Genomic DNA, 18,114 nt, shown 5'->3' with positions numbered 1-18,114 from the left:
TACAGGAGAATCATTTGCGATTCAGAATCGTATGACATGTGAAACATCTTTTGTAATATATTTGCTTAGCTGCAAATGTGGGGTGCAATATGTGGGCCGCACTTGCCGCAGGGTCAAGAAAAGATGGGGGGAACACTCATATAACATCAAAAAATTATCTAAATCTCACAGTGTCTCAAGACACTGTCTGAATCTCCATAAGACACTCAAAGACCCCATGAGGATAACACCCATAGAGATGATATCTAGATCTAACAAGGATGCTTTTATAACTTTGAGGAGAAGAGAATCCTTTTGGATCAAAAATTAGTCACATTACAGCCTTATGGCTTGAACGAAAATCTAGACATGGCTTCTTTTTGATCTGACCTATTACCAGCGTAATCATTTCTAGGGCAGATTTAACAAGTTATGGTTACTCAGAATATATAGGGAAAACTCCTGTCTCCGTTCGCTAGGGAATTCACTTGCCTCTGCCTAATTTCAATTGTCACAGGAAGAGTCCCTTCCATTATTCCTTCTCGTTTACCTTAGGGTGTCCTGACAAGGCAGACTGCTCCCTTGTATTATGTACCATATAGGGTTCTATATCAACTATTCTCAAATAATGGTTAGTTAACCCAGGTATTATTCTTCCAGATGTGTAATTCTTTATATATGGCCTCCACGACTATGCTGATGCATGGACCGAGAAAGCAGACTTATGCTGGGCCTTTTCCTATCCAATGGATTGAGAAAGCAGACATATGCTGCGCCTACTTCTATTTACTAGAAGACGGTATCCCCTTACACTAGTGAAATGATCAGTGCCTTAACTTATTATTAGTTTTTTATAAATAACACTGACTGCTTATACATCACAAATATGGTATGAATACCCACTTGGACCAATAAGGTGATGGTATAGGTACCATAATTCCTGCACCTGAACCCCCTAGTTCTAGCCCTATAGCCAGGGCTATTATCTGGTATAGAGAGTTCTTTTATTTTAACCTTTATATTCTGGTATGAGAGAGTCCTTCCTTTTCTCTTCGTATTTTCCTTCTTCTATATCTTTTGCAGTATGTTATTCACACACCACGTAGAGAATATCACTATTAGAAGTGCCCGTTGGATTGGGCCATCACTCACATCTTTGCACAGCACATTACATTTTCTTTAAGTATGATCCACACACCATTTACAGTAGAATACACACTAACACCATACACATCACACTTAAAATATCTACTAAGAACGATCTAACACTATACCTTGTTAATCACATATTAACATTACACACTTTCCACTCATAACCATGATGATGGCAGATCATCACAGCACAATCTGCACATCACCCTATCTCACATCATTAATCTCACTATATCATCACATCATGGATAAACACAATTTGATATTTAATTATCAGCATATGATTACAAAGTTTGGATAAATTCAACATAATAATACTATATGTATTGATTAGAGCTGAGTGCTTACAAGATGCCTTTGACAGTTTTATATTTGGTGCTCAGAGTTGTGACACAACGCTATGTTTATGAGTGCAGGCATCCTAGACATACATTGGATATAACATGCCCTGCCAAATAGATAGGATCCCATAATGTTACTTGAACTGTCGTTCACGGAGTTTGCGTGGGTTGACATCTCTACACGCAAGATTGAGGTTGTACACATGACACACGGTATGCTGACATTGTCAGGTTAAGCCAATCCCATCTGCACATCCTTATGTAATCATTGGTACAAGTTTATACGGTATAGGAAAAGTTCACACCCACCCATACATGCCAATGCAGTCATTGGTGTAGGATTCTACGTTATACAAATAGTTTACACCCAAATGTTTAGTCAATACCGCATACAGCGATAAACCCGGTTAAACACCAACAAGTCACCGGATCAGTGGGAAACACACTGACATACAAGGATCGCACATATAATAGCCTTATACCTAGTGGCTGTTAAATATACACCCGTCATCAAGGTCTCACAAGATTTTCGTCAAACAAATTCCACCTATTTATTTTTGAACAATCAGCTATTGTGCTATTTGACATCAGGAAGCAAGAGTCTTATTAACGAACACTTGGGTTTGCAACATTAGTTTGACAATAAGTATGACAGCATTGCTTTGCCTGCCCTTAACTTTTTATTAAGTCGCATATTTAATTTAACATTTTTTAAGAGTAAGGTAAGGCTGAAATTATAAGATATATAAAACTATATATAGAGCACGATTTATGTAGACTGAATAGGTATGGGAAACATATCATTATATGTATTAGTTTTTTTGTTTTTTTTATTTATTGTTTTTTTATATATATTTTTTTTTATTATTTATATTTTATGAAGTACAATTTTATAGGAAATGTGTGTCCTGTTCTTAACAGTGTTATGCTTATGTTTATTATCATCAATACACAATGATGATTTGATTTTATGCACACAAACGATGATTTTGTCATTAGTATGGTCTGCTGAAGTTTGGTATCTGTACTAAATTATGTTTGGGCTGTTGGTTGCCATACCAACCTTTTAGCAGACAGGTGCTAACACTTAATGACCATCAAGGTTGGAGCAATCTGACTGGCTAATTAGTAGGTTTAGTTTTGTATAAAGCAAGTGTATTCTGAATGTGTTTTTATAATTTTTTAGCCTGATGAAACAGCTTGTTATAGCTGAGAAACGCATCGCATTTTAATAAAGATTTTTACAGAAATACACTTGCTTTTTGGACATCTTTTATATCATTTGCATGCTGCTAAAACTTTGATTGGCACCTGAGAGTTATTCTGCTTTCACCTGGAGGGATCAGTCTACTGGGCGACTGTTAGGTTCCAGTTTGCAGTGTATGCACCTGCAGGTGCTTTGGATCTTGTAAGTAGGATTGCTCAGATTGCCATTCACTTGTTCAAACGTTACTTGGCTATGGTTTGCATATTTTGTGTTCACTCAGGAACCTGTTAATCACCATCACCAAGGACCACAACTGATACATGAAGTACATCAGTGAGCTGGACCACTGAGAGGCTCCAGTCTGCTTCAATAGCACCAATGGGTGCGTCTCCTTTGTGAGTATCCCATTGCTACCCTGTGAATTGTTTTATCTGGTTTCTGGCTATACTAGGCCATGTTTGGCGCCTCTGTGTTTTCTCTTTTTTCAGTTATCCATCTATCAGGAAGACCATCCTAAGACCGAGAGCTGCCTACTGTTTTTTGGACCTACTACTGATTGGGACTATATCAATATCACTTATTGGACTTTATGTTGGTACACTTTTATATATATGTATGTTTCTGTATATATATATATATATCTTATAAGTATTAATTTAGTTAATTGTTATTGCTTGAACACTTGTTAAGTTGATAGGCTATAGGAGGCGCCCCCTAAGGGCAGTAATACACATTGGTGTGTATTACACCCTCATTTCATCTTCCATATACACATATATACAATTTACAAAGAGAACCAGAGCCGTAATTGAGCGCAGCATCTGACTTACCAGGTCCCCCGGCGTGTTCCTTGTCTCTTCTGCAGCACAATGGAGAGTGGGCGGGACAGACGTCCCTATGGGATCCAGATGTTACGTCGGCGCCTCCAGCAAGCGTGCCTAGACTGCATGCCAAAAACCAAACATAGGATACAAGGGGATGCAGAGGCGCACAGATTCAATCCGGTAAGATAAAAAGTTAAAAATACTTTATTGTTCCATGTTTAAAAACAAATCATCTTTCTTCGGTCAAGATAAAAGCAATCTGCATTTGTTCAGGCGTAAGAGCAGGATCTCCTTGCATACATGTTTCGTGCGGCTGCGCACTTGGTCACAGATGCAGTGACCAAGTGCGCAACCGCACAAAATGCATATGCAAGGAACTCCTGCTCTCACACCTGAACGAATGCAGATTGTTTTTATCTTGACCGAAGAAAGATGATTTGTTTTTAAACATGGAACAATAAAGTATTTTGAACTTTTTATCTTACCGGATTGAATCTGTGCGCCTCTGCATCCCCTTGGATCCTACACATATATACATATGAGTCCTTTCCTGTTAAAAGCCTTAAAACGTGCAATATTATTTTCAATCAATTTTAATAATTTTTGTGTTCTATTGTGTTATGAATATAAATACTTTACATTCCAATGTTCTTCAGTTAGAAGAAAATGTTCTTGAATAGGTATTTCTCTTTATATCTGTATATATATATCTATACCTGTATATATTCATATAGATATATATGTACAGATATATATTTTACAAAAAATATTCAGATATATACAGTACAAATAAATATTTAAAAATATAAAGAACATTTTCTTCTATCTGAAGAATTTTAGAATGTAAAATATTCATAACTACCTTTGGCTTAAGTGCAGTCGGTCTAATGCGGTGTCGGTTTATCGCTGGTGTGTTAGTTTGTTGTTTTAACATGGTCGTGATATCCTAAGTCCAGAAATAAGCACGCATCTGACATTTGCTCACGCATTAAATATTTACTTTCAACTTGTAATATGCGTGCTATGCTGCTAACTAGGCTGCATTAAAAGAGTGAAAATTTTCAATAGTGCTCCAATTCTAATCTGGCCCAAAATGTATACAACCCACTGTTCAAAGGATACATTATTCAGTGGATTGATTCAAAACATTTCCAAATTAAAGTTTCATCAAATTGAAAAAAGTATAAACTTAAATGAGGAAAAGCTTCACCATATAGCCAGATAATTACTTAGGTGTCTAGGAGTTAAGTTAGCTCAGTCTTATCAGCAGGCATGAAATCTTGTCAGGCTCAGAAAACAGAAAAACTGAAAAAATAAGCATTCAATTGGGCACAGATAGAGCTCAGGAGCCATAGATGTTGCCCACCAAAGTGCAGCTTCACTTTTGGTCTCTTGTACCATGCCATAAACAAACTGCTGGGCTCTGTCCATCCCCAATTGAGCAGTTGTCTTTTCTGTTTTTGTGTGGGCACAATAAGGAACAGCTTAGTATCAGTATAAAATGATTTTAGTAAAACATATATGTATTTTTATAACACCACTAAAATACAAAGTACATTAGAAATTAGCTTGGGCTTAATGTTATTTTGTGATATCTTTGACATAGGAACTTTTTCTATTTGATGAGAAGATAAGAGTTGAGACAGATACAGCTCCATTGATTACCTTACAACTTGCAGCTGGGAGGAGGGGTGGGTACAAATGCTCATGAATTTAAAATTTTTTTGAGTTGCAATGCTGCAGCGTGTTGTTCCAGGGAGATAGTTGCAGAAGCCAGTTTTATTGAGTGTAGGCCATTGTCTATCTAGACCAGGGGTGGTCAACCTCAGTCCTAAAGCACCACCAACAGTTAGGGATGGGTGAATGTCGCAAAATTTGAAAAATGAAACAAATTTTAACACATTCGTTCATTCGTTTCGAATTTCGAATGTGTGTACAACATTCTAACATTCGTCTCATGTATTCGAATTATACAATATTCAAATTTATATATTTTTAATAGTATTTCTAATGCTTTCTTTAAATATAATATTTGAATTAGGCAATATTCAAATTTAGAAAATTCAAATTTATATATATGCAATTGTATTTCTAATGCTTTCTTTAAATGTAATCGAATTATGCAATATTCTAATTTAAAAAAATGTAATTTATATATTTGTAATAGTATTTCTAATCCTTCTTTTAATGTAATAATTAATTTATGCAATATTCGAAATAAAAACATTCAAATTTATATATTTGTATCTATTATGTATCAATTGACTAAATTCCCTACCACATGAACTATTGAACTTCTGAATAGCATTTGTAAATCAAATGTTACATTCAAAATTTTGAATGTGAACATTCGATCTAATTATGAACATTTGAATTCGAAAGTGACATTCGAGAACTGTAAATAGCATTCGATTATAGAATTTTTGAGAATATTCGTTCTTATCAACATTCTATTATGTAAATCGAATTTCTACTATAACATTCGTTCTAACATTCGAATTCGAATATACACACATTTGCCCATCCCTACCAACAGTCCGGGTTTTAATTTTCTCCCTTCAAAAAACACACAGCACAAGTTCTGATGCTTTATTTTACTGCAGAGAGAATGGTAAAACCCGGACTGTTGTTGGTGCTTTAGGACTGGAGTTGGCCACCCTTAATCTAGACACTATCAGATAGATTCCGAATTTTTAGCACTATAGGGAAATTATGAACACAACAAAAGTTACGTTATTTAATTTTCTATAGCACTGCCATTACAAGTTTTCAAACATACGCCTTTTGCGTGCGATATGGTTGCGTTGAGCTCCATACCGCACACAATCAGAGCACTGAGATGTGCTCGTGCACGATTTCCCCATAGACATCAATGGGGAGAGCCAGCAAAAAAAAAACCTAACACCTGCGATCGTGGAAACAAAAGTTCCGTAACGCAGCCCCATTGATGTCTATGGGGGAATAAAAATACTGTTTAAACCTAATACCCTAACATAAACCCTACGTCTAAAAACCCCTAATCTGCTGCCCCCAACATTGCTGACACCTTTCTACAGTTATTAACCCCTTATCTGCCGCTCCCGATATCGCCACCACTATACTACATTTATAAACCCATAAACCGCCAGCCCCCCACATCGCAACAAGCTAAATTAAAGTATATTAACTCCTAAACCTAACCTTAACGTAACCCTAGCTTTAACATAATAAAATATAACTAAATAAAATTTACAATTATTAACTAAATAAACCTAATAACCCCTAAACCGCAAGCCCCCCACATCACAACAAGCTAAATTAAACTACATTAACCCCTAAACCTAACCCTAACATAACCCTAACATAACCCTAACGTAACCCTAACCCTAACATCCCCTAACTTTAACATAATAAAAATATAGCTAAATTAAATTTACAGTTATTAACTAAATAAACTTATTAACCCCTAAATCACCAGCCCCCCCCCCCACATCACAACAACCTAAATTAAACTATAGTAACCCCTAAACCTAACACTAAACTTAACCCTAAACCTAACACCCCCTAACTTTAACATAATTAAAAGAGCTAAATTAAAGTTACAATTATTAACTAAATAATACCTATTTAAAACTAAATACTTACCTGTGAAATAAAACCTAAGCTAGCTACAATATAACTAATAGTTAGCTTAGGTTTTATTTTTATTTCACAGGTAAGTTTGTATTTATTTTAACTAGGTATACTAGTAAGTAAATAGTTATAAACTATTTACTAACAACCTAGTTAAAATAAATACAAACTTACCTGTGAAATAAAACCTAACCTAAGTTACACTAAAATCTAAAATTACAAAAAATAACAAACACTAAAATTACAAAAAATTTAAAAAAACTACCATTACAGAAAATAAAAAACATATCATTACAAAAAAAAACAAAAACGAAATTATATAAAAAAAAAATTAAGATTAATCCTATTCTAATACCCTTAAAAAAAACACCCCAAAATAAAAAACCCTACTCTAGAATAAACTACCAAGGGCCCTTAAAAGGGCCTTTTGGGGGCCCTTAAAAGGGCCTTTTGTAGGGCTTTGCCCTGAGATAAACAGCTCTTTTGCTCCAAAAAGAATACAAACAACTCCTAACACTATACAAACCCCCACCCTCCAAACTACCAGGGGCCTTTAAAAGGGCCTTTTATGGGGGCCTTAAAAGGGCCTTATGAATGACATTGCCCTGAGATAAACAGCTCTTTTACTTAAAAAAAAAACACCCCCTACAAAATATACATTACACAAAATAACAAACAAATTATCAAAAATAAAATTATTCCTATTCTTATACCGATAAAAAAATACCCTAAAATAAAAGACCTAATCTAGAATAAAATACCAATGGCCCTTAAAAGGGCCTTTTGTAGGGAATTGCCCTAAAGATATCAGCCCTTTTATATAAAAAAAAATACAAAGACCCAATAACATTACAAACCCCCACCCCCCAAACCCACAAAAAAACTATCTAAAAAACCTAAGCTACCCATTGCCCTGAAAAGCACATTTGTATTGGCATTGCCTTTAAAAGGGCATTTAGCTCTTTTAGTGCCCAGACCCTAAACTAAAAAATAAAACCCACCGAATAAATCCTTAAAAAAGCCTAACACTAACCCCCTGATGATCCACTTACAGTTTTTGTTGTCCCGCTTGAAGGATCTTCATCCAGCCGGTGAAGTCCTCATTCAGACGGCAACAAGTCTTCATCCAGGCTGCCTCTTCGATCTTCATCCAGCCGGCGAGGAGCGGGTTCATCCTGAAGACATCCGGCGCGGAGCATCTTCTTCAAACGGTCGCCACCGTATACTGAATCTTCAATGCAAGGGACGCGATTCAAGATGGTGTCCCTTGCATTCTGTATTTAAGCAGCTCTCATTCTATTGGCTTTGCGCCGTATGTCTTCAGGATGGACCCGCTCTGTGCCAGCTGGATTAAGATCGAAGAGGCCGTCTGGATGAGGACTTCGCCGGCTGGATGAAGATAGAAGAGGCCACCTGGATGAAGACTTCTTGCCGCCTGGATGATGACTTTGCCGGCTGGATGAATATCCTTTAAGCGGACTTCAACAACTGTAAGTGGATCGTCGAGGGTTAGTGTAAGGTTTTTTTGTGGGGTTTTTTTTAGATTAGGGGTTGGGCAATGTAAAAGAGCTAAATGCCCATACAAATGCCATTTTCAGGGCAATGGTTAGCTTAGGTTACTTTAGATAGTTTTTTATTTGGGGGGTGGTTGGGTTTTACTGTTGGGGGTTGTATTTTTTTTACAGGTAAAAGAGCTGATATCTTTGGGGCAATGCCCCACAAAAGGCCTATTTAAGGGTAGTTTATTGTAGGCTAGAGTTTTTTTTATTTTGGGGGGCTTTTTTATTTTGATAGGGCTATTAAATTAGGTGTAATTCATTTTTATTTTTGATAATTTGTTCGTTATTTTTCATAATTTAGTGTTTGTTTTTTTGTAATTTAGTTAGTTTTTATTTTTTGCAACTAGATACTTTTTGTAATTTAGTGTTAGGATTTTTTATTGGTAGTTTAGTTTTATTTAATTGGTAGTTAGTTTAATTTTAGTTTAATAATTATAATAGTTTAATTGTTAGTTTAAAATTATTTTTTTTAATTTGACAGGTAAGTTTTAATTTAATTTAAGCTAGGGAAATTGTAATTTTAATATAAAGTTAGGGGGTCATTAGGTTTAGGGGTTACTAGTTTAAATGAGTTTATTTCATAAGGGGGCTTTTGGTTTAGGGGTTAATAGTTTATTTTAGTATATTTTGTTGTGGGGGGCTTGCGGTTTAGGTGTTAATAGGTTTAGTATAGCGGCGGTGTGGGTGGACGGCAGATTAGGGGTTAATAATATTTAAATAGTGTTTGCGATGCGGGAGGGTGGCGGTTTAGGGGTTAATATGTTTATTATAGTGGTGACAATGTCGGGGAGTGGTGGAATAGGGGTTAATAAATTTTTAGTGGCGGCGATGTCGGGAGCGGCAGATTAAGGGTTAATGAGTTTATTATAGTGTTTGCGATGCGGGAGGGCCTCGGTTTAGGGGTTAATAACTTTATTATAGTGGCGACGATGTCGGGAGCGATGGAATAGGGGTTAATAAATTTGCGATGCGCGAGGGCCTCGGTTTAGGGGTTAATAGATAGTTTATGGTTGTTAGTGTACTTTTTAACAATTTCGTTATGAGTTTTATGTTACAGCTTTGTAGCGTAACACTCATAACTACTGACTTTAAATAGTGGTACAGATCTTGTCGTTTTAGGCTGTAACACTCACTTTTTAGCCTTAGGGGTTAATATGTTTATTATAATGGTGACAATGTCGGGGAGTGGTGGAATAGGGGTTAATACATTTTTAGTGGCGGCGATGTCGGGAGCGGCAGATTAGGGGTTAATGAGTTTATTATAGTGTTTGCGATGCAGGAGGGCCTCGGTTTAGGGGTTGATAATTTTATTATAGTGGCGACGATGTCGGGAGCAATGGAATAGGGGTTATGAAATTTGCGATGCGCGAGGGCCTCGGTTTAGGGGTTAATAGATAGTTTATGGTTGTTAGTGTACTTTTTAACAATTTCGTTATGAGTTTTATGTTACAGCTTTGTAGCGTAACACTCATAACTACTGACTTTAGATAGTGGTACAGATCTTGTCGTTTTAGGCTGTAACACTCACTTTTTAGCCTCACCGCAAAACTCGTAATACCGGCAATATGAGAATCCCATGAAAAAACTTAATTTTTACGTGTGCAGGACTGACGTTGCGTTACAGGCTAAAAGGTTAGCGGTACACCTATACCGACTTGTAATAGCTGCAGTGCTGTTTTAACACTGAAAATACCATATTTTCAGCGTTAAAAGGCGCAACGCAAAACTTGTAATATAGCTGTATGTAAACCATTGGGAAGTTGCATAGATTAGACAGAAATTTGGTGACTTTTATTGTCGGGATCTAGGCTTGTTTTTGTGCTGAGGATCTGTAAAAAAAATCTAATAATTTCCTATCTTAACCCTTTCAAAACACACCTAGGCCAGAACATGTCACTGGCTCATGTTGTCAAGGTTCTTGGTGTATGTTTCCTTCTCAAATATATTAGGAAAAACGTGTCTTAAGATACAGAATTAAAGGGTCTTACTTAAATGTAAAATGCCAGGCTAAATATTTCTTACACATGAAAAACACTATCAAGCTTAGCTTAGCTAAATGAAATATTTTGTAACAACAGAACAGTATGTACACTGTTCTAATTGTCAGCTAATAAGTATTTATACACACAAAACAAGAACAGCTACAGGCACACTCTAAAAGAGGAACACTGAGTATTCCACAGGTGGGTGGTAAATTATATCAATAATAAAATATACTCACTCATTATGCTGTATAAAACAATTACAAACAATTACCTTTCACCATGAGGCTACAAAGTGGTACCTGCGTTTAAAGTAGCCATAGTAGTTCTGACTGTAACACATTATATTTATTATTCCTCAAAAATAGGAATAATTCGATAGCAAATCTTCAGTCTACAATTAAAAAAATACCCTTAAGAGGTAGTATAGTTAACATGGTGCGCTGTAACGTCTTTGTAACATGAATACAATCACACTGCTGTATTAATGTACAGCTATACAACAATTGAAGCATAAGGGGACAAATTATAAAGCTTTGAATGAAGGCTTGCCGGAAACAGAAGTTATGAACAAGCAGTGTAAAGACCGCTGGTCCACAACTTATCCGCCTGCTCTGAGGCTGCGGACAGAAATCAACCCGATCAAAAGCCTCAGGATAGCCTATAACAGTTGCCTTAAATTTAGTAACTGATGTGGGTTTGTTAAAGGGATATCTACTCAACAATTGTATCAGGAATAGGAGAGAGAACTTTTACATATTAAATATTTATTTGTTTGCATGGGGAAAAAAATGTTAAATTAAGCAGAACTGAAAGAGAAATCTCCAAGCTCTATTGAAGAATAGGAACAAAAAACTGTGATATGATTTAAAACACCCTCTTTTGATAAAAAAAAATATACTAATAATATATATATATATATATATATATATATATACTGTATATACATACACACATAAATATATATATATACAGTATCTCACAAAAGTGAGTACACCCCTCACATTTTTGTAAATATTTTATTATATCTTTTCATGTGACAAAAACAAGAAAATAGAGAGATGCACTGCAATATGCTCTCCATATTCAGCATTGCACCAGCAGCAATCGGCCGCCAGCACGGGGGTGTTAATCAACCCGATTGTACTCGATCGGGTTGAATTCCAGTGATGTCTGTCTGCCTGCTCAGAGCAGGCTGACAGGGTTATGGAGCAGCGGTCTTTAGACCACCGAAGGTGGATTCTTTCACCACCCTGCCATTTTCGGAATCCACTGGGATGCATCAAAGGCAAACGGAGCATTCCAAAAAAAAAAAACGCCCGCAATAAGTATTAAAGAATAAATAAATAACCGTCGGCAATAAAAAAAAACCTAACTGTCCGTAATAAGTAATAAAAAAAATAAACTACCGAATACATCTATTAACCCCTAAGCCACCAACCCCCCCACAATGCATTAAACCTAATTGACCTATTAACTCCTAAACTGCAAACCCCAACAACACAAATAATTTAATGACTAAGCCCCCTAACCTAACACCCCCTAAATTAACCCCTTAATTACATTTTTTTTAAATACTACATTACAATTAAAATTACAAATATACATTAAATTAATCTAACATTACAAAAATTTTTTGTTAAGAATAATAAACAACACTATCCAAATTTTTTTAATAAAACCTAATCCCTATAAAAATAAAAAGCACCCTCCAAATAAAAACATCCCCTAATCTAAGAATAAACTACCAATAACGCTTAAAGAAATCAGCTCTTTTACATTACAAATAAACAAAGTCCGCCCTAACTGTAAAACCACCCACCAACCCCCCCCCCCCAAAAAAAAAAATAACACTAATAAACCTAAACTAACTTTTTTGCAAGTTGCCCAATAAACCCTAATCTAAAAAAACAACCCCCCCCCCAAAAGGAGCGCCTCAACTGGGAAGACCTCTCCGGACCTCAGCTCTGTGCCGCCTTCGCTGTTGATGAAGATGATGGACCCGCCTGGAAGAAGACCTTCTCCACCGGACTTCTGAAACTGTGAGGTTTTTTTAAATTTTTTTTTTTTTTTTTTAGATTAGGGGTTTTTGGGCAATTTCAAAAAAGAGCTGATTGCCCTTTTAAGGGCAATGCCCATACAAATGCCCCTTTAGGGGCAATGGATAGTTTAGGTTTATTAGTATTAGTTTTTTTATTTTTAGTTACAATTACACCTAACACTACACCATCATTAAATAAATTAAATTAATTAACTACAATTACCTAACATTAAATACAATTAAATAAAATAAACTAAAGTACAAAAAAAAAACACTAAATTACAGAAAATTAAAAAAAATTACAATAAGTTTAAACTAATTACACCTAATCTAAGCCCCCCTAATAAAATAAAAAAAGCCCCCAAAATAATAAAATTCCCTACCCTATACTAAATTACAAATAGCCCTTAAAAGGGCTTTTTGCGGGGCATTGCCCCAAAGTAATCAGCTCTTTTACCTGTAAAAAAATAAATACAACCCCCCAACATTAAAACCCACCACCCACACACCCAACCTTACTCTAAAACCCACCCAATCCCCCCTTAATAAAACCTAACACTACCCCCTTGAAGATCACCCTACCTTGAGCCGTCTTCACCCAGCCGGGCAGAAGTCTTCATCCGATCCGGGCAGAAGTCTTCATCGAATCCGGGCAGAAGAGGTCCTCCAGCCGGGCAGAAGTCTTCATCCAAGCAGCATCTTCTATCTTCTTCCATCCGACGAGGAGCGGGTCCATCTTGAAGACATCCGACGCAGAGCATCCGCTTCCATCGACGGCGAGTGTTGAATGAAGGTTCCTTTAGATGATGTCATCCAAGATGGCGTCCCTTCAATTCCGATTGGCTGATAGAATTCTATCAGCCAATCGGAATTCAGGTAGGAAAAATCCTATTGGCTGATGCAATCAGTCAATAGGATTGAGCTTGCATTCTATTGGATGATTGGAACAGCCAATAAAATGCGAGGTCAATCCGATTGGCTGATTGCATCAGCCAATAGGATTTTTCCTACCTTAATTCCGATTGGCTGATAGAATTCTATCAGCCAATCGGAATTGAAGGGACGCCATCTTGGATGGCGTCATTTAAAGGAATATTCATTCTACAGTCGCCGTCGATGGAAGAGGATGCTCTGCGTCGGATGTCTTCAAGATGGACCCGCTCCTCGTCGGATGGAAGAAGATAGAAGACGTCGCTTTGATGAAGACTTCTGCCTGGCTGGAGGACCTCTTCTACCTGGATTCTATGAAGACTTCTGCCCGGATCAGATGAAGACTTCTGCCCGGCTGGGTGAAGACGGCTCAAGGTAGGGTGATCTTCAAGGGGGTAGTGTTAGGTTTTATTAAGGGGGGATTGGGTGGGTTTTAGAGAAAGGTTGGGTGTGTGGGTGGTGGGTTTTAATGTTGGGGGGGTTGTATTTCTTTTTTTACAGGTAAAAGAGCTGATTACTTTGGGGCAATGCCCTGCAAAAAGTCCTTTTAAGGGCTAATTGTAATTTAGTATAGGGTAGGGAATTTTATTATTTTGGGGGGCTTTTTTATTTTATAAGGGGGCTTAGATTAGGTGTAATTAGTTTAAACTTCTTGTAATTTTTTTTATTTTCTGTAATTTAGTGTATGTTTGTTTTTTGTACTTTAGTTTATTTTATTTAATTCTATTTAATGTTAGGTAATTGTAGTTAATTAATTTAATTTATTTAATGATAGTGTAGTGTTAGGTGTAATTGTAACTTAGGTTAGGTTTTATTTTACAGGTAAATTTGTACTTATTTTAGCTAGGAAGTTACTAAATAGTTATTAACTATTTAATAAATATTCTACCTAGTTAAAATAAATACAAAGTTACCTGTAAAATAAAAATAAATCCTAAAATAGCTACAATGTAATTATTAATTATATTGTAGCTATCTTAGGGTTTATTTTATAGGTAAGTATTTAGTTTTAAATAGGAATCATTTAGTTAAAAATAGTACATTTATTTAGATTTATTTAAATAATATTTAAGTTAGGGGGGTGTTAGGGTTAGGGTTAGACTTAGGTTTAGGGGTTAATAAATTTATTATAGTGGCGGCGATGTTGGCGGCGGCAGATTAGGGGTTAATACATTTAATAGGATATGTGGGCTATGGCGGTTTAGGGGTTAATACTTGAATAGGTTTATTGCGTTGTGGGCTATGGCGGTTTAGGGGTTAATAATTGAGTTATTACTTGCGGTGTGGGTTTGATGGCGGATATAGGGGTTAATAGTTTAAATAGGCATGTTGTGGGGGGTTGTCGGTTTAGGGGTTAATACATTTATTATTAGTAGTGAGAGGGGGGATTGCAGATATAGGGGTTTTACGTGTTGGGGCTTATTTTTGGGAGACGTGTTAGACTTTTACGGGAGCTTTGTTATTTTCTTTAATTTTCTTAGGCGCCGGCAGTTTCTAAAGTGCCGTAAGTCACTGGCAACTCGAGAAATTTGTATTTACGCTTATTTCTGGACATCGCTAGTTTATCAGACTTACAGCACTTTATGATCTGCCGGCGGGGTATATGTAATACCCCGATGTGCGAGGTGAAATTACGGGCGGCGCAGGTTCCCATGCTTGCACCGAAACCTGCGCCGTATATTTGATCGCGCCCTTGTAATGGCTGATTAATTATCACGCACGCAAATTTGCCAGCTTGAGGCCACACAATAATTTAGCGCTCCTCTTGTAATTTAGCCCTTTATTGGAAGAAGGATATTAATTGGCAATAATCAGATGTATAGAAAAGAATATTTAATTTATATGAAATACGTAAACCCAAAGAAGTGTATATGACAAATAATTGTCAGAATATGCATAAAAAATGTTGTGGCCACAAATTTGATCCAAGAAAATACATACACAGTACACATAAAAACGGGCTGCAGTTTAAAATGTAATCGAACACAATTAGTAGGTAAAATTATAGCATAGCTCTGTGACTCAAAACCGTTAAAGTTAAGAAGTGTTGAGGTCAATATATTCTATTTTAGTTATTCTATATTACCGTTCCATACATAGGCAGCTCACTAGAATGGAAATAAAAAACAGAGAACTGATTTAAATCTAATATCAGTCGCTTCTGGTGCTCAGATACTTTGCTTGACACTTGAATAAGGTTAATATAAATGAATAAAATACAATGTTACTAATAGGCAGAGTGGTGGACAAAAGCTTTATACAATCTATATAATTCCTTTAGGACAGTCAGAAAGCCTTCTCTGCTGAATCTCAGTATATATAATTATACTCCAAGTGGTAAAAGGGTCTAGTTGGATAAGTAGCTGACCGGTCAGTAATTCAATGTTAATTTCACAACTTAGAAATGAGAAAGCATGGAGCGCAAAGGGAAGAGAAGAAAAAACATCATGGTGCAGTATATCCAAATAAAACTGATTCATTTATTGTATACACAAAAAAACAAACTCACAAGTGCGACCTCAAACAATTACAAGTTTTGCGGTAACAGGGGTGCGTTGCTAACGAGCATTTTTTTTTTCAAAGCTCCCTTAAGACAACGCTGGTATTACAGGTTTTTTTATACCTGGCGTTAGCCGCAAAAAGGTGAGCGTAGAGCAAAATTTAGCTCCACATCTCACTGTAATACCAGCGCTGCTTACGGTAGTGGTGAGCTGGCTAAACGTGCTCGTGCACGATTTCCCCATAGGAAACAATGGGGCTGAGCCAGCTGAAAAAAACCTAACACCTGCAAAAAAGCAGCGTTCAGCTCCTAACGCAGCCCCATTGATTCCTATGTGGAAAGGAATTTTATTTCTACACCTAACACCCTAACATGAACCCCCGAGTCTAAACACCCCTAATCTTACACTTATTAAACCCTAATCTGCTGTCCCCGATATCATCGCCACCTACATTGTAATTATTAACCCCTACTCTGCCGCTCCGGACACCGCCGCAACCTACATTATCCCTATGAACCCCTAATCTGCTGCCCCCAACATCGCCGAAACCTAAATTATATTTATTAACCCCTAATCTGCCCCCCCAATGTTGCCGCAACCTACCTACACTTATTAACCCCTAATCTGCCGCCGCCAACGTCGCCGCCACTATAATAAAATTATTAACCCCTAAACCTAAGTCTAACCCTAACACCCCCTAATTTAAATATAATTTAAATAACTCTAAATAAAATAACTACAATTAAATAAATTATTCCTATTTAAAACTAAATACTTACTTATAAAATAAACCCTAAAATAGCTACAATATAACTAATAGTTACATTGTAGCTAGCTTAGGATTTATTTTTATTTTACAGGAAACTTTGTATTTATTTTAACTAGGTACAATAGTTATTAAATAGTTATTAACAATTTGATAACTTCCTAGTTAAAATAAGTACAAATTTGCCTGTAAAATAAACCCTAACCTAAGTTACAATTACACCTAACACTACACTACAATTAATTAAATTACCTAAATTAACTACAATTAATTACAATTAAATTAAATAAACTAAGTACGAAAAACAACAAACACTAAATTACAGAAAATAAAAAAAATTATAATTTTTTTAAACTAATTACACCTACTCTAATCACCCTAATAAAATAAAAAAGTCCCCCAAAATAAAAAAAAATCCCTACCATATACTAAATTACAAATAGCCCTTAAAAGGGCCTTTTGCGGGGCATTGAAGTTCAATCCTATTGGCTGATCCAGTCAGCCAGTAGGATCTAGCTAGCATTCTATTGGCTGTTCCAATCAGCCAATAGAATGTGACCTCAATCCTATTGGCTGATTGCATCAGCCAATAGGATTTTTCCTACCTTAATTCCGATTGGCTGATAGAATCCTATCAGCCAATCGGAATTCAAGGGACGCCATTTTGGATGATGTCATTTAAAGGAACTTTCATTCTTTGCTTAGACTTCGTTTGAAGAGGATGCTCCTCGTCGGCTATATTGAAGATGGACCCGCTCCACTCCGGATGGATGAAGATCTGCCGCTTGGAGGACCTCTTCTAGCCGGATCGGATGAAGACTTCTGCCCCTCTGGAGGTCCACTTGTGCCCGGCTGGGTGAAGACGTCTCAAGGTAGGGTGATCTTCAAGGGGTTAGTGTTAGGTTTTATGAAGGGGGGATTGGGTGGGTTTTAGAGTAGGGTTGGGTGTGTGGGTGGTGGGTTTTAATGTTGGGGGGGTATTGAATTTTTTTTTTACGGGTAATAGAGCTGATTTCTTTGGGTAAATGCCCCATAAAAGGCCCTTTTAAGGGCTATTCGTAATTTAGTATAGGGTAGGGATTTTTATTATTTTGGGGGGCTTTTTATTTTATTTAGATTAGGTGTATTTAGTTTTAATTTTTTTTAATTATTTTATTATTTTCTGTAATTTAGTGGGGGGGGGTTCGTACTTTAGTTTATTTAATTTAATTGTAATTAAT

The sequence above is a fragment of the Bombina bombina genome, chromosome 4 (assembly GCF_027579735.1).
Source record: "Bombina bombina isolate aBomBom1 chromosome 4, aBomBom1.pri, whole genome shotgun sequence".
NCBI classification, from domain to species: Eukaryota; Metazoa; Chordata; class Amphibia; order Anura; family Bombinatoridae; genus Bombina; species Bombina bombina.
Note: the sequence above shows the minus strand (reverse complement) of the source record.